The sequence below is a fragment of the Rattus norvegicus genome, chromosome 17 (genome assembly GCF_021556685.1).
Source record: "Rattus norvegicus strain SHRSP/BbbUtx chromosome 17, alternate assembly SHRSP_T2T, whole genome shotgun sequence".
Classification (NCBI taxonomy): domain Eukaryota; kingdom Metazoa; phylum Chordata; class Mammalia; order Rodentia; family Muridae; genus Rattus; species Rattus norvegicus.
In genome coordinates, this window is record NC_141550.1 from 81910113 (window position 1) to 81928137 (window position 18025).

An 18025-nucleotide genomic window follows, 5' to 3' on the forward strand; every position below is an offset into this window, starting at 1 on the left:
TTGTCTCCTATAACTCCTTCCAATCTCACCGTGCAGTAAAATACCCAAACTGTGTCTGGTCTTTATAGAGTCTTTTCAAAACTCTAATTTATTGTCAAGGAAGTTTAGTGTACTTGCTCTGCTGGCATAGTTTAGTAAACATTTAATTAAAACAACTAATTGTCAACAAGTTCAACTGGTGACAGCAATTTATGAACCAAAACCAATTCTCCAAACATGGACCTCAACTCCCAAGGGCAGTGTGACATGTGGATTGTGTGTGTTGGGGGTGGGGGGAGCGCCTGCTTGCTGTGTACTCTGTTGTCATGGGTACTAATCTCAGTCCCATATGTGTATTGGTGGATCTAGCAAACTGGGAGTGCTTATCACTCTCGAACTGCCAAGGAGTTAGCCAAGATGATCTGCTTCAAAAAAAAAAAAATAGTGCCAATGATCTCTTTTCTGTTTTCCAGTTTCCCCACAGGAGTCTGTTCTTGTTCTATTGTTACTAGGACTTGATGACTCAAGGACGTTAAAGGGGCAGGTTGATGCTAAGGTCCTGTTCCCCAGTTGGTTCTTGATTTGTCAGTCAAGAAAGCCAGGGGCCAATTGCTGGAAAGAAGGTACAGGAGGAGGACTTCCAGGTCCCAGGAGGAAAAAGCAGACACAAGGAAGAAGAGAGGAGTTTCTGCTATGCTTTGGAGGGATAAGAACACAGCAACCATGTGAGGCCGTGGGGCCGGGTAGAGCTGGGGTCTGTGGCCAAGGATGTTTGGCAGTGACTGGGTGGGACTAGCCACTGAAGTTTAGGGCAGGTGGAGAGACAGAGATAACAAATTAGTAAGGGAACACTTTTCCAGGCGGGAGGTATCTGCTCTCAACAATCGGATCAAGAAGGCCAGTTGTAAAGGAACAAACGTGTGTGTCATTTGTCCAAAGATTTCATGGATTCCAGGTGGGGGCTGGCAGTGTGGTCACCAGTCCAGGAGCAAAAGGTGGTAGCTTAAAACTGCACACAACAAGGACTAAAGATGTTGGTACTAATTTCTGATATCACGGAGACACTTTCCTACCTTCTCACTTTTATCTCTATATTTTTACTGCATGGTTCCTCCCGAAAGCCATGGTGTAGGCAAGTGGGATCAAAAGAGAGGGCTTTATTCAAGGATCACGATTTTGACAACATAGTAAAATGACCCCATCTGTAATAGAGCCGGGTTTTCCACGGTATCAGCCATTCTGGGGGAAAAAGCGTTCAGTAAGCAAACTCAGCTGGTAGACAATGTTGCTGAAGTAGTTGTCCAAGTGCCGTCCCCTGAATGCAGCAGAAAGGCCTGTCTTAGACACCTCTTACAACATGGCTTTATAAGTTAATAAGAAGCTCAATTCAAAAGTAGTTTATACAATAAATTTAACATCTGTTTATGAGACTTAAAGCCAAAGGCACTGTGCTGGAATGGGCTAGAAAGCTTGTTTTGGCCACAGACCCTCCTCTAGCCAGCTTGGTAACCCACTGCGCTCTGAGAAATCAGCCCTCACTCCTTCTATCTCACTGCCTAGAAAGTAACCACCCCCATCTCTCCCCGACTCCCGCCTGTATCTCCCTTTCCCCGCTAACTCCCCATGGTCTGCCTGGGCTTCAGCTCCTCTCCTTGCCTTTCCTTTCTGCTCTGTGGGTCCCAATGCCAGCACCCTTCAAGGCCTGCCTCCTTTCCAGGCCATTCTACGAATCCCAGCATTGTAAACCTTTAGCCTAAGTTGGGGCGTTTCACACGGCTGGGGCTCAAAGCCTCATGGAACTTGTTCTGTGCGGATCATGCAGTAGACTTCAGCTCAGACACTGGAGCGCATACCCCATTTCTTTCTTTCTCAAAGCTGAGGATGGAACCCAGCCAGGGCCTTGCAGTTGCTAGGCAAGTGCTCTACCTCTGACTTAAATCCCCAACCCCATAAGTGAGTAGCCCAGGCTGGCCTCCCTCAACAAATCCTACCTGCATGTGCTACTACACCTGCATTGATCGCTTCACGTATTTGAGTGTGACCCTTGTTCAGGGGCCACGATAATCTCTGAACGGTTCCTATTTCAGAATATGTGCTGCCAAAGTGAGCAGCCCATTTCTTTGTTTAATCTCTACATCCTGCTCTTGTCTTCACTCATGATGATGCCTGGATTTCATGTTCAATCAGACCATGAAGTGAGTGGTGAATGATGTTGACTGCAAAGGCTGTAGACGCAACTACTTTGCTCGTACCTGGGCAAAGATTGCCATACAGGTAAGAGAAACTGCTTTGAGGGTTCCACCATTCTATCTTTTCACATTCAATTCCTATTATTTAGGCCATGTGTGTTCTGTGTGTGCAAGTGTGCGAGCAAACATCACGACATATGTGTGGGGTCAGAGGACAATGGTTGACCTTGTTTTGAGACGGTCTCATTGCTATGGTGTAGGCCAGGCTGGCTGGTCTGCGAATTTCTGGGAAGTCTCATGCCTCTGCCTCACATCTTTCTATAGGATGGCTGGGATTACAGGTGTGTGCAACCACACCTGGTTTTATGTGGGTTTTGGGGTTCTGAACTCTTGTCCATTGCCTGTGTTGTATTTAATTCACTGAGACACCATCTCCCTACATTATCTACTCCTCCTCCTCCTCTTCTTCCTCTTCTTCTTCCTCTCCCTCTTCCTCCTCTTCCTCCTCCTCTTCCTCTTCTTCTTTTCCTCTCTCTCTGTCTCTGTCTCTGTCTCCCCCTCTGTCTCTCTCAATTAGAGACAAGGTCTTATTATAAGACAGGTTTCTTAACTCACTATATCCCTGGCTGGCTTTGAACTTCTGATCTTTCTGTCTCCTGAGCACAGGGATTGCAGGCACTCATTGCTATGCTCAGCCCCCACACTCATTTCGAAATAATGATCAATTTGGGTTCTGCTCTTAAATCACATTTCTGACTCTACCCTAATACATATGAAATATATCTATGCCGAGTCCCACTGTAAACACCCCGTGGATGCACAGGATTAAGAAATCAATGATGAACTGTTCGGCCAAAGAAAGAATCGTTTTCCATTACAGCTAATTACCCTCTAATTTATCTGTTGAGAAAGTTTAAGTTCTTCTGTTTTATGTTCTATTAATAACTTGCAAGTGTCACCTGAGGACAGACTTCTGTTCCCCCTGCCTTCTCCAGCCCCCTGCCCCCTTCTTAACCCATAGCTGGTTTGCTGAAGCAGCATCCATAGGTGGCTAAAAACAAGTTTCAAGTGGCTGCCTCTTGGGGACACGGGCACACAGTGTAAATTCATCACTAAGATTTCATTGTTCACAACTGAGTATCAATAATCATCTGTCCTTTTCGCCTCTGAAGTATTAATTAAAATATGTACAATTCCAGGCTGGGGCTCTGTTGGTAAAAATGCTATCAGGTATGAGGACCTGGGCTCAGATCCCCAGCACCTACCTAAGAAGCCAGGCATGGTGACATATTCCTATAATCCCAGTGCTGGGGAGAGAGACAGGAGGATCCCTGCACCTCACTGCCCAGCCGTTCAGGCCAAACCAGTGAGCTTCACTGTCTCAGGAACCAAAATGGAGCACGACGGGCAGAGATCCTGACACACTGCACACATATGTCACGTACACATGTATGTGAACATGTACGCATACACACATTATAAAACAAGCTTTAACTTTTAAGACAACAAGGTCGCTGGGAAGTGACATGGCAAAGACCACCACACTGTGAATCTATATGGCGCCTCAAACCCCATCCTTGCCCATTCGTAGCGGTGCTGCCATAGACCGAGCTGCCTGACTCCACAGGAACCCAGGCACATGTACTGCTGAAACCAGAAGCTGTCCTGTGCTAAGTGCTCACCCGGTGCTAGTGACCATGACTCCCAGGAGACCACGACAGACAGACGACCTTGTTGCTTACTTTCACCTAACAGGGAAACGAGTTCACAACAGCTTAGGCAGAGACAACTATGCAGTCAGTGCGTGTGTGTGTGTATGTGTGTGTGTGTGTGTGTGTGTGTGTGTGTGTGTGTGATCCCAGCACTCAGGAGGCTGAGGCAGGAGGATCACGAGTTTGAAGCCGGTTGAAGTGATGCATAGATCTGGACAGCCTTGACTACATAGCAAAGATCACACCTCAAGAATAAACGCGTGGGTGGGTAGATAGAAGGTAGATCCTTGGTATCCCAGGAACTAATCAGCCATGAACAAGAGTAGGCAGGTGCCTTGGAGTTTAATTCCTGAGGCACAGATGTCCCATGTAACTGTCCCTTCTTCACAGGAAAGAGAGTCACCGTAAGTGCGTGTTCTCCTAAGCACAGTAGTGTAGGCTTCTGGCTGCCCTCACCGGGTTGATGGATGGTGCGGTACACCCTTTTCACAGGATTCCCTGATTTCCTCACCTTCTTTTTGTTCTTCTTCTTCTTTTTCTCTTTTTTCTTTTTTTCAGAGCTGGGGACCGAACCCAGGGCCTTGCACTCGCTAGGTAAGCGCTCTACCGCTGAGCTAAATCCCCAACCCTTTCCTTGCCTTCTTTTGTCTCTACTCTCTATCTAGCTCCGGGAATTTGGCAAACTGGATTGCCAAAAGTCCCAGCCTCAGCAACCATTTTCTTTTCAAATGTTAATGTCTAACAAAAATAGTGGTGATCTTCCAGGGTACCAGGAGACTTGGTCACCCTTCATTCGAACCTCTGACTATCAGAGCTGGGATCGGCAACCACATGTCCATTGCTGGGCTGCTTTTCGCAGATACAGTAGCCTAGGAAGCATTCTGAACACCTTATAAAGAGAGTGAGTCCCATCAAGAACATGTGGCTCATCAGGTTCCAAATAAGAGCAATGGCGAAGCCCCCACTGTGAGTCAGGGACAGGACTGTGAGGCACTGTCACCGAGACACCAGCATTCTAACAGAGACATGGGTAGGAGGAAGCCTTCCTGTATGGTTGCATACAGGAAAAAGTAAAAGGCCAAGAGCCACAACGCTAGGGGAGGGAGCTCACCTTCTGAACAAGAGAGTGCTAATGTGAATGAAATATGAATAATTTATCCTGGTCAGTCAGTCATAATGGACAGCAAGGAACAGCAGGGAGAGCTTCAGTAATGACTATCTCTGGTTTCCTTTTAGGGTTAGACTTGGCTCCAGAGGTGACGTCCAGTAAGAATAATGAGCCAGGTACTGAAGAGATGGCTCAGCTGTGAAGACTACTAGATGTTCTTCCAGAGGTCCCGGGTTCGAGTCCCAGCACCCACAGGACAGCTCACAACTATCTGTAACTCCAGTTTCAGGGGATCCGACACCCTCACACACACACAACGCACATAAAATAAAAATAAAGAATAGTGAACCAGTCCATGGCCTTAAGGATGAGTAGGGGCATTCCTTTTAGAGGCTGCCAGGAACAGGGTACATAGGACCTACTGAAAGCATGTTAGGATCATGTGGGGAGCCATTTTAGAACAGACATAGTGCCACTTGAGAGCAAGGGAGGCAGAGAGAAGGAAGGTAGAGCCTCGGTGACAACGCCGAGCTTCACTTGAAGCCAAGGTTTCGCCTTTGGCTCTTGGTCTCACAAGCCGACACTGCCTTCATCATTTAAGCTGGGTTTTAGTCAAGCTTCTTATTAACTTAAAACCCTTTGGCTTTTCGGTCTCATAAACCAACAGACACTATCTTTATTATTCAGGCTAGTTTTTACTTGAGTTTCTTATTAACTTAAAAGAAAACACTTATGGAGCATTCCATCACGAATTGGGGTGGGGTTCAGAAGGACCCAAGCCTCCCCGGGGAGCTCTGAGTAGTTAATGGTTGTTGGAGTCAGGGGGGACATAGTCCTCAATGCTGTAGCCACTGGTACGCCATCTTTGCTCAGTTATGCCCATGTTCCTGCAGGCAGCCCTCATTAAATACAGCGGCATAAAAAGACAGGAAGGAGGGGGTTGGTGGGAAGAGGAAGGGGCACAGAGAGGAAGTGAGGGGAGATATGACCTAAGTACTTTGTGTCTGTCTGTCCGTCTGTCTGTTCCCTCTCCCTCTGTGTGTATGAAGTTGCATGAGAATAAATGCATATAAAATAACTTTTAAATACCGTTGTAGGATACATTTAGGATAAACACTCTGTATTCTACTTTGGATGGCACCGCAATGGATCAAAACATCATTTTTCTATAAACTAAATTTGCCTGCTAAGTATTTTTCGCTGGGAATGTTCGATGTGATAGGAAGCTTGGGTGTATTAGAGATAGGATCACCTTACTGTATTGGCAAAACCATCTCTTCATATATTATTCTCTTAGCCCATTTGCCTGTACCATGGCTTTTGGTTTTGCAGTTGCAAACGAAGATACAGGAGAAAAAAAGAATCAAAGAACCTCCATGAGAGTCAAAGGGTGAGGGGGGTAGGCACTTGGATCCTAGAGACTGGCCACCATTAGGAAGATCACCTGAGATTTACACAAGAAACAAGACAAAATTTCTCAATTAATTTGTTATATCATGGATATAAATGCCACAAATGGTCTCTTACTTATCCACCCTGATACATATATATATATATATATATATATATATACATACATATATATATATATATTTATATGCTTACACCTTAAGCCCTGCTGTGTGTCAATGTCCCTGCGGAGTGGGACATAACTACAAGACAATTGTAAAACAAGAAAACAAGAAAGTGGGCAAAAGTGGGGTGGGGTTACCTTTTGTCCTAGTATTTGGGGGGCATTGTTTGTTTGTTTACAACCTGATGCAAGCTAGAGTCATCTAACAGGGAATCATAATTGAGAAAATTCCTCACGAAGCCTGGCCTGTATGCAATTCCCTATGGGGAAAATTGTCTTGATTAATGATCGGTGTGGGAAGGCTCCGCCTACTGTGGGTGCTGGTCCTGGAGAGCACAAAACCCATCCTGAGCAAGCCCTGGGGAGTGTGGTAGTTTGAGAGGAAAATGGGCCCTGAGGTGTGGTCTTAATGGAGTAGGCGTGGCTTGTTGGAGGAGTGTGTCACAGCCGGTGGGCTTTGAGGTTTCCGATGTTCAAGCCAGTGTCTCTTCCTGCTGCCCGTCAATCTAGATGTAGAATTCTCAGCTGTCCCTCCAGAACCATGTCTGTCTGCATGCCCCGTGCCTCCCAACATGACGATAATGGACTACTCCAAACTGTAAGCCAGCCCCAGTTAAATGCTTTCCTTTCTAAGAGTTGCCATGGTCACGGTGTCTCTTCCCAGCACCGAGCAAGCCTGTAAGTGGTGTTCCTCTCTGTCAGCTCCATTTCAGTCCCTTCCTCCAGGTCTCTGGCCTAAGTTCCTGCCCTGACCTCCCTTCACGGTGGTCTGTAATGTGTGATGCAAAATGAACCTTTTCTTGTCCAAGTCACTTTTGGTCATTGGGGCTATCACAGTACTAGATTCGACAAAACAACTTACAGAAACAGCCTAAGGAAAAGTCTTACTTCGGCCCATGGGTTTCTAGGGTGTCGGTCGGTGGAGGGAGAAGGTCGGCAGCTGGGTTGGTTCTGTCTGTATTGGCAAGATCTTGGAGTGCAGCTTATCCCAGGGAAGTCAGGGAACAGAGGAGAGCTTGAGCAGGCAGCACAGGAGGGTAACGCTTTCCAGCATGCCTCGGATCCATACAAATAAATATAGCCAGATGTCACGGCTACGAGAGGATGGCTTTGGCAAGTCTATGGTTTCTCCGTACGGATCCCTCTGTGGGGATTTTAACTGCAAGGACTTTCTACTGCCTCCACAGTCTTTTTTTAGTGAGAAATAGGAAAATCCAAACCCCAGACTTCTAAACACGGTTCTGCGATGATGGGTTAAATTTCCCTATTCCTAGTTGATGGATAACCCCTTATATTATTAACCTCACTCCTGTCTATAATCTAGGGGAATCGTTAACTAGAACAACCAACACCACAGCTCCTTTGCAGAACTTCTGAAGAGAGATTTAAAGCCAAGCAGAAGCGAAGGGTCTGACCTTGCAAATGGTGTTCCTCGAACTATTCACAGGACCATGATGGCTGCCGGAGCTGTTGAAAGGGTGCACATACGTAAACACCTGGAGCAGACAGAGGCTGTTTTCTTTCTTTTTTCTTTTTTTTTCTTCTTTTTCGGAGCTGGGGATCAAACCCAGGGCCCTGAGCTTGCTAGGCAAGCGCTCTACCGCTGAGCTAAATCCCCAACCCCAGAGGCTGTTTTCTTAATGGTGGCTTCTCTCGAAATGTACCCTAGGATAAGGTGAGCTGTGATAGCACAGAGCCCACAGCTCCTCTCTTGGGTAAGACTGCTTCTGCCCTATCCCCACTGTCTCCACCACTTTCTCACCCACTGTCTCGTTGCCTCTCTGTGTATGAGGTGTACATGGGTGGGTACATAGAGACCACAGCACCTCACGTCCCACTCTGTCACTCTCTGCCATCATTCCTGTGAATGAAACTTAGGATGGAGCCACCAAGCCCCAGTGACCCTTCTGTTTCCCCTCACCCCTTACTCCCAGAGCTGGGGTTATAGGCATGCCCACAGTCATGTCTAGCTTTTATGTGCATGCCGGGGATTTGAACTCAGGTCTTTATAGTTGCACAGCAAAAGTTCTAACTCTTTGAGACATCTCACCCTCTACCTATTTTTTAATGAATTGTTTTAACAGCTAGGCTCTTGCTGCTGTAACAGGCTCCCAGATCTTATCATGACTGACGCCATGATGAGGTACACTTCAGGCCTCAGAACCTGTATGTATGTTCCTGTATGGAACATGTATGCAGTCACTAACATCTGCAAAATGAGAACACAGATCTAATCCATCAAAGGAATGGACTAACCCTTGTCTCTTGGCTTCTCTGGATCTGCTTCTGGTGAACTGTTCTTGCTAACTGTAATGTGTCAGCTGAGGTGGTTTTGTGCTTAAAAGCTCGCCCTGAGAAAGGCTCAGGACGTCATGGCATGGGGATCCCAAACACCTAGCTTGCCCGCAGGGCAGTGTTTGGTTTTGCTCTCTGGATATTTTTATTCTTGTTGTGGTGAAGGTCTTTTTTGGGGTATCAGGCCCTGAGCCCTGAAACTCGCCTACAGTAAGCACATACTTTATTGCCAAGTTCTACCCTTAGCCAAGATAATTATTCCTGCCTGTGTCGGGGAATGGCCAAATACACTTTATGTCTGAAAGGCCAAGCAAGTTCAGAACCCCACTGCTCTGGGAGACACTGCCTTCCGTGCTGCAGTGGGAAGTCTGTACACGTCTGACTCACGATAAGGGCAGAACTAGGCCCAGCCTCCTACGCTGTGAGGAGAAATCAATATGTATGCTCAGAGATGTTATCTCACTTCAGTAGCGTTCTCACTTATCATTTATGGAAGGAATATAAAGTTGGACTAATAATAACTTAATTATACCAAAAATGCCACTGTAAAAATCAATCTTGTTAGTACATTTGCGCAAAAAAAAACTTTTTTCCACTAAGAAAAAAAAATACCAGATACATAGAGGAATTCCAATTTCATTTTCAATTTAGGAAACTAGTGAGTTTGTTGGGCTTGCTTACCACACCATCTGAGGGGTACCCTAGAGAAGCATGACTGACCCCCAGACAGTTACATCACTGAGGTCTCATGTAAACTGTATCATGGAGTCCCTTAATACGGTTCCAAATTTTTTAATTTAAAATACATTTTATTTCACGCGTGTCTCTCTCTCTCTCTCTCTCTGTGTGTGTGTGTGTGTGTGTGTGTGTGTGTGTGTGTGTTCCAGTGTGAAAGTGTGGCAGGAGAGACTGTTCAGATCCCTTGGATCTGGGGTCACAAGGCTGTGGGCAGGCTGGTGTGGATGCTAAACTCCAGAGTTCATGATTGAGCAGCCAGTGCTCTTAACTGCTGAGCCAGCCCTCCAACCCCTCCACAGCTTTCTAAATAGAAGGGAAACAACATATAGGCCAGTGACATTATTAAAATTTAAATAGCAATTAAACACTTCGCAAGAGATATGCCCTTTTGTGCAATGACGCCAAGAGCTGAAAACCAGAATGCCAAAGTTGTTTGTTTTGTAGCCTGATGCTGACAAGGGTTTCGGCCTTTTAAAGCTTGTGTTAGACTCCAGAACGCATTTCTTGTGTGAGAGATTAACTTGTCAACAAAAGCAAACTTGTACGTTCCACTGTGCTTTATCTCTGCTTACAGATGCTACGTTTCCATGGAAACAAACAACCCTGTGGATATAGATACGCCATTTCCTCTAATGTGAATTACAAGTCTTCAGGAGGCCAGAAGAGTGAACTTGGTGTTCAAGACCCTGCTGACCACGCATAAGGCCTTGGGTTCTGTTCTTAGCACTGCATTCAAAGAGTAAGAAAGGAACGGGATCTTAAAACTGGTGATGAAGATTGGGGTTGCTTTCACTTATCTTCTATTAAGACTTGAGTTTTTGACTTGGCTAAACTTTCATTATTTACCATGACTGGTGATGGGAAAGAATCCTATTGAACTGTGCAATTGCCTTACCGACAATCAGGGACTTAACGCAGCAGGTAGCATCAGAGGCCCCTTGACTGACCGCTGTGAAATCCTGTTTATACCTGAGTCAATAATGCTGTAGTCTGGGGTCGGAGACATGGCTTTGAGAGATGGCTTAGCAAGAAAGGGCTCTTGTTCCAAGCATGCGGCCTGTATCATCACTGCGATCCACATGGTTTGATGGGGGTGTTTCCTAGGAGTTCTCCTTAGCCCTCCTCACATATGCTGTGACACACATATGTTTATACACACACACACACACACACACACACACACACACACACACACACACAATGTACACCTGCATGCCAGAAGAGAGCATCAGCTCTCATTACAGATGGTTGTGAGCCACCCTGTGGTTGCTGGGAATTGAACTCGGGACCTCTGGAAGAGCAGCCAGTGTTCTTAGCTGCCGAGCTCTCCCAAAAAAAAAAAAACAATTAAAAAATATGTCAGTACTGTAGTCTGAGGGAGAAAGGAATGATTCCAATGATGAAAAGGATGCCTTTCAGATCACAGTATGTCAAAGTAGAGGTGAGCCACAGGGAAACTCACACACACACACACACACACACACACACACACACACACACACACACACACTCATAACAGAAGGTCGCTGTCCAGATGGTACCCAACACTTTTAGGATAACTGGGGGTTTTGAGCAGAAAGGGTAGGCTAAATGATATCCAATTTTGTTTGTTTTTTTTTATATCAAAGAGTAATTTTATCAACAAATATTTATTTATACCCTACATACAAGAGGGAGAAAAACGTGCTCAAATATCAATGGCTACCATACAGGGAGGCTGTGGAGTTTGCAAGAGCAGAAAACAGAAGAAACATTTTCTGTGGGCAGCAAAAATTGGTGTCACCAGGACTTTGATTTTAAGATGTAATTTTCCAATTCCACTGTTACTAGTTCTAAAATGTGGATATGTTCTGTCTTAGGGTTTCCATCGCTGTGAACAGACACCATGACCAAGGCAACTATTATAAAGGAAAACATTTAACTGGGGTGGACTTACAGGGTTAGAGCTTCAGTCCATTATCATCATGGCAGGAAGCATGGCAGTGACACTGGAGGAGACAAGAGTTCTGCATCTTCATCTGCAGGCAGCTGAAGAGGACTGTCTTCCAAAGGCAGCCAGGGAAGACTCTAATTCCACACTGGGTGGAGCTTGAGCATCAGGAGACCTCAAAGCCCATCCCCACAGTGTTGCACTTCCTCCAACAAGGCCACACCCACTCCAACAAGGCCACACCTCCTCCAACAAGGCCACACCCACTCCAACTAGGCCACACCTCCTAATAGTGCCACTCCCTATGGGTCAAGCCTTCAAACACATGAGTCAATATGGGGGGTCAGACCTATTCAAACCACCACATGTTCTATAATTCATGTGCGCACAGGACATGAGAGTGTCAGTTCAGGCGGGCCTCAAATCAAGATAACATTGTTCATGCTCTCCAGTTACTTTGAGCTTTACACAAGGATAGTTTTAGTTAAAAGGCCAATCAACTCCAAAAGGGATATTATACTCCCAGGTCAACAACATATGTTGTCCTCACAGGACTAACATTTTGCTTATCAATTCACTATGTACGCAGTAACCCAACCATGAGGTATCCTGGAAACAGTGCTGGTAAGACGTTCTTGGGCCAGCAGGATGGCTCGGTGGGTAAACGCATTTGCCAAGGTAAATGACTTGAGTTCTAGGCCTCGAACCCACAGTAGAAGAAAAGAAGGTGCTGACAGATGACCTCTACCTGCACAACTGTGGCACGTGAGTCCGGCCATTCACACTCGTACCACACAAACATGCACACACACGATGATAACACACACTTTAGTAGACAGATTCTTTGGTCAGGAGCCTTGTCTGGAGACAGAGTCGCCCCTGCTTGTCTCATGCTTGCTGCACGCGCTCTCTGCATCAGTAACTCAACTGTTGCTGTTTCAGCTACGAATCACCTCACCGACTAAGACCTAGGGAGTCACGGCCTGGAGCTGAGTTCCCTAAACACAGTGGATATAGACATTGTATCTACTATGGCTGGGGAGATGGCTGAGTGGATCAAACACTTGCTCCACTGTCGTGAGGAACAGAGCTGGGGTTCCACACTCACCCCTGCTTTGTCAGCCTGGGTGAGTGCTGTCTCAAGGCCCAGGTCACACTGATGAGGAAGGGTATGTTCTGAGCCGCTAGGAACTTAGGGAAAGATTTTGCTTTGGGAGGAGAGGCAGCAGAGTCCTTCCCTGGCCCCCTCCCTTCCCATCTGCACGCCGCTCGGCCCCAGCTGTGACCCTTTGAACTAGGAAAACATCGTGCTGAGTTTTGGACCGTACAGTGGCCAGCTGAGGCTGGGCAGCAGTGGTGGTCCCCAACTCACGAAACTAAGTGACTCAGAACCGAGGTTGCTTTGTAATGGTTTCCGGGTTACTGCACGGTGCACTCGGGCCTGAGCCTGGCTGGGAAGGGGCTTTTCTCCCATGGTGAGAGTATCTTCATGGTTAGCACTGTTTCCTCCTGTTTGTCTAACAGGTGAATTACCACTAGACCAAGCCTGATACATTTACACATTTCCAGGAAGCCCCCATTTCTCTAGTAGGTAAGAAATAAAATAAATAGGGGAGCCTTCTTCCTACTGCTCACCCAGTTAAGCTAAGTGGTTGATGAGAAATATGGCTGATGACATAGGCAGAACTAGTAGCCTATGCCAAATGCTGAGCTGTTCCTTTGAAACCTCACCACGACTGCAAACTGAGAGCTAAAACTTGTCAGTCCTAGCAACTGGCTTCTTCCAGTAGTAAGCGGTGACAAGAATTAATGCATAAGATACAGGGTTCTCCATTTCTGTTGAATTTTAGACAAATAATTTTAACAGTTTTATTAAATATTTGAGACATATTTAGACTTAAAAAAATGTTCAGGCTGGAATGTAGCTCACTGATAGAGCAGATATTTGGCATGTCCAGGGCCCTAGGTTCCTCTGTACAAAACCTCTTAATTCATTGATTTCCTACAATGAAAACTGAATTATGTGTTCTGTAGTTTATCTGGCAAACCAACTGATAATCAACTCTGAAATAAATCGTCTCGCTTTGAGGCATTGTGTTTTCAGGAGACTTGGTTACTTTCTTCATTTGGGGACAAAGGAAGAACAATATTACAAGATAAAAACATTTGCAGACCTCGAGTCTGCTGCCTAATAAAATGGCCACATATTCAGAGGCACAGGTCCTCTGAGAATACAGAATCCTCCTCTTTCTTTGGGACCTTTCAAAGGACTAGGTTTTGGAAAGGCCCTGAACAAAGGACAGAGCAGAAAGGAGACCTCTGTTGTTGGCCACAGCTGAGTACATCTAGCAAACAAAGGACGGATTCAGCTCTACCTTGTGTCACACCGAATGCTCAAACAAACCCCATGTAGAAGACAGAATGGATGGATGAAATCTGATCGGCCTAATCTTGTAATTATGAACTTCTCTCTCCTCCTTCTTTCTTTTTTGGCTCCTGGTGGAGGTGCTGAAAAGACACAGAAAAGGGGGAGGAGAGAAAGAAAGGAAACTGGCACCATCAGAGCTGCTCTTGGCAAACACACACCACTGAGAGCTAGATGAGGCAGGGGAGGCTCTAGCCTGGGGAGAGACAGATGCACAGCGTGGATGGACAAACAACCACAATGCAGTAGGGGGGGGCGTGTCCTGTGACCCTCAGCGCCCGAGGACAAGGCCCAGAACACTGAGCATTCAATATGTGGTTGATTGATACACAGTGGAGGGAGCACACAGCCTGGAGCTGGAGGACCAGAGATGGCTTCCCAAAGGATGACTCCTGATCCTGTGAGGAGAGTGACAAGGGCTCCGTGAAGCCAAACCACACCTGGAAGGAGGGAAGAAAAGCTTGACTAGCCAGTATGCTTGAGCCATATACACACGGAGGACAACAGCAGCCCAGGGAAGTGGCCGTGAGCAAGGCCTGGACCAGGTACAGACGGAGGAGTAGCTGGTCTGGAACCGAAGCCCAAGTAGAGAGAGGAGTTTTTAAGGGGTCAGAGATGGGTGCCTGGTTCATTTTTCCTCTGAAAGGGAAACTGAGGAAAGGAAGGACCAAATGAGACTGAGAAAACATGGAGCCCTGGCTAGAGGAGGGTCGGCCCATCAGAATTGTGAAACAGTGATGTCAGACCGTGAACCCCGGGTTAGAAATGAGGTGTCCTTGGGCTGAGTCACAGGAGAGATGGAGAGTAGACAGCAGGTCTCCTGGTACTGGAATGAGAGAAACAGTGAGTTGAGTGCCATCCAACACAAGTTCTTGGGCAGGAGGGGTCTCAAGACCTGTTTAGAGAAGAGAGGATGCTGCAAGGAGAGGGGCGGACAGTGCCATAGATGGATGAAAGGAACGTCTATGCTAGGACCGACCACTCTGGGTACCCTTTGCGGTTCCCAGTCCCACTGGAGCAGGGATCTGACACAGCAGAGCTGGCTGCAGCCCCGTGATGGGGGTTCTGCCAGTCCTCTGTTCACAGAGGGTGTGGAGTGGAGGTGGGTGGTTCGTGCAGCCAAGGACCAGGGGACCCAAGTGCACTTAATTCACTGACAAGCACACACTGAGAAAAAAGCCTCTAAAAAAGGAAACTGTGTTCATTGGGGTCTCTGTCTTAAAGGTTATTGTAAAGTCTGGAGTAGAGGCTGGGAGCATAGCCAAGAATCTATAGAGACGTAAGTTATCGAAAGGTCACTGGGCAGTAGTACCTGAACCACTTAGTACCCAGAAACAAAGAGGCAGCACACAGCCAGGGGAAGCTGGTTACTCCAAGATCTTGCCTTCAGTATTAAAAAAAAAATAGGGGACTGAATTGCTGTATCTGTGATTAAGAGTACCTGTTGCCCTTGTATAGGATCCAGGTTCAGTTCCCAGCACCCTCATAGTGGCTCACAACCATCCATCTCTCCAGTTCCAGGGGATCCCACTCCTGACCTCTGAGGGCAGCAGACATGCATGCATGTGCTACCCATATATGCAGGCAAAAACACATGGCACCCATTTTTAAAAAGCAAATAAAACTGAAACCATGTAAGCTGTAGATGCAGCTGGATCTCAAAGAGTGCATCCTAGGGTCGCACAGAGAGAATCATTCCTTCCCCGGGCCCCTCCCCCAAACAGCAGGCACTGGATGACTTTTCCATCCGCACAGAACTAGGAGCAACCAAGGACTGAAAGCGGATTAAAAACACCCGGGCTTTACAACTGCATAGGGTTGCGGTGCACCTCAAACGCGCGAAGGAAGTTCATAAAAGTAGATTAAAGACAACCAAACCGAAGTCTACGGCTTGTAGGAGTCACGGAGTGTTTCAGCCGTGCATATAGTAACTATTTTTATAGTGGGAAGGAAGTCAGCAAGTGAGTACTTACCAAGGGGAAGAAATGCAGGGTCTTCCCGAGGCTCGGGTGAACCCTGGTCCCTTTAGCACTAACTCACACTCCTGTCCTGAATCTGGGCTTTGAAAAATGGAAATGCAGTGTCTTGGGGCGGAGGGCAGAAGGAGTTTGCCTGTTGCCCGTTGCCAGGAGCAGTGTGTCCTGGACCCGCCCCTTCTGTCGCTACACGGTGGAATCTGGTGAGCAAAGCAGCCAGCCCATGGGTTTACGTGGGAATTCATTATTCTCTCAAGGACCCTGTAAGATCCACTGACTCATTTACAAGGTCAGCAGGTGACTGACACACACGTGAAGCACACGCCCCGATACTGTATTTTTACCCTAGAGCTACACATGGGTGAAAGGCAAGGAGGGACAGAAGTTACCCGGAGGTACTTTGAACGTATTTCATGTTCGCTTGTGACTTCTGTTATATTTTAAATGTAGTGTTGTTTCCTTTCTCTTTATCTATTAGCGTGACTTATTTAACTTTAGCTATTTGAGGCACGCACGATCTTGTGTAACCCGGTCCGGCTTCCAACTTTTTACCATTCCCGTGCCAGCTGTGTTGAAAGCCTGAACTACTATGTCCAACTCATAAGGCTTAATTTTTATTTTCTTTGAGGATTTTGTTGTGCTGAGTGTGGTGTATCTGTGCAAACATGTTTCTGTGTGGGAGGGTGCGCTGGACAGGTGTGTTGTGTGCATATATGTGGGGGCACTGAACTGGTGTGTGTGCGCGCGCGTGTGTGTGTGTGTGTGCATGTGTGTGCATGTGTGTGTGTGCATGTGTGTGTGCATGTGTACACACATGTGCATGTGGAGATCAGACATTGGTAAAGAACAGCAGTTCTCAACCTTCCTAATGCTGAGGCCATTTCAATTCAGTTTCGCCCGTTGTGGTGACCCACAACCATAAAGTCACTTTGCTGCTACTTCACAACTGTAAGTTTGCTGTTGTTATGAATCATAAAGTAAATATCCGATATGCAGGATATCTGTTATGTGTCCCCAATAGAAGGGTTGTTTGAACCTCCAAGGGGGGTCACAACCAAACCACAGGTTGAGGAGCCCTGGTAGAGAGTGTCTCCCTTGGTCGTTCTCCACCTTATTCTTTGACACAAGTTTCCTCACTGAACCTGGTGCTCACCTTTTAGCCAGGCTGGCTGGAGAGGGGGCTCCAGGGATCTTTCTCCCTTGCTGCCATCAGTACAACAGACACTGCTGTTAAACCTGGTGAATTTTACTTTTAGAAGGTAGTTTGGCTTCCTCTGGAGTTCTGTCCACCATTTGCATAATAGTGAGGGGAGAGGAGGAGAATGTTTCTTTCAGTTTAACATTAGGTATGACCACATTACATTGTTTCCGTTCTAATGACGGTTGCTAACTGATTTGTTAGCAAACCTGGGTTTTCATGGCAGGCCGACAAGTCACTTAGATCATTATCAGGAAAAATGAAACGTAATTAGGCTCCCCATACAGTCACACACGGGAAGACAGGTGTTTTACAACAGGTCTAAGCACGTATTTCCCATCTGGAATGGCAAGCCAGCTAACCGAGTAGTTATCCTCATGCAATAAATGTAAACTTAGAAGGTAGCAACCGTGTGTCTCTCTACACTCCTGATGAATAGGAGGAGGGGCTCCATGAACAACAGTAGAAGCAAGAATAATCACCAGCACTTAGTTACGGGCTCTCCTGTCCTGCAATGCTCTGCTATCCATCTGACTCCCCCAAGCCAAAAGGATGAAAGAAACCCTTAGTTCACTCCTGATCGTCAAGAGGTCATTCCTTACACTGTCCCCTCCGGGGCAGCATCCACAAGGACCCCTGAGGGAGCCTTTCCCCCAGGGAACTGAATCTCTCCTTCACCACCAGGACACTGCATACCAGCCTCTTTGGCACTAACATCTGGGGATGCAGGAAGGTAAACACTGAACACTGGATAACCCTTATATAAATCGGGCCCCAGTAGCTCCATTCAACAATTTCATAGTTTCTAGCGTCTTCTTAAACCTGCTTAGGAAGGGCTGAACTTTCTGTGCCCTTCTGTTAGCTGTGATGTGGACACTTCCCACTGAACTCAACTGTAAAGC

At 46.6% G+C, this 18025-nt stretch overlaps 1 protein-coding gene, 1 long non-coding RNA gene and 1 other non-coding gene across 8 annotated transcripts in view; 1 reads left to right on the top strand and 2 right to left on the bottom strand.

Annotated features, from left to right (window-relative positions):
• The window catches only part of Fam171a1 (family with sequence similarity 171, member A1), a 125312-nt gene that overhangs the window by 83532 nt on the left and 23755 nt on the right, over window positions 1–18025 (bottom strand). Inside the window, 1 exon segment of one of the 5 annotated variants that reach the window (NM_001432314.1) lies at window positions 15923–16095. The gene's annotated coding sequence lies outside the window, so the exon portion shown is untranslated. 5 annotated transcript variants of the gene reach the window in all.
• LOC134482749 (uncharacterized) lies at window positions 602–13629 on the top strand. Of its 2 annotated transcripts, XR_015641886.1 has the most exons (6): window positions 635–704; window positions 2167–2253; window positions 4439–4474; window positions 5117–5164; window positions 10169–10333; window positions 11454–13629. It is a non-coding gene; the product is annotated as an uncharacterized LOC134482749 (long non-coding RNA). The 2 variants fall into 2 exon arrangements; XR_015641885.1 differs by lacking the exons at window positions 4439–4474; window positions 5117–5164 and having other exon boundaries at window positions 602–704.
• Window positions 1987–2090, bottom strand: LOC148000294 (U6 spliceosomal RNA). Its single transcript, XR_015642095.1, has one exon. It is a non-coding gene; the product is annotated as a U6 spliceosomal RNA (small nuclear RNA).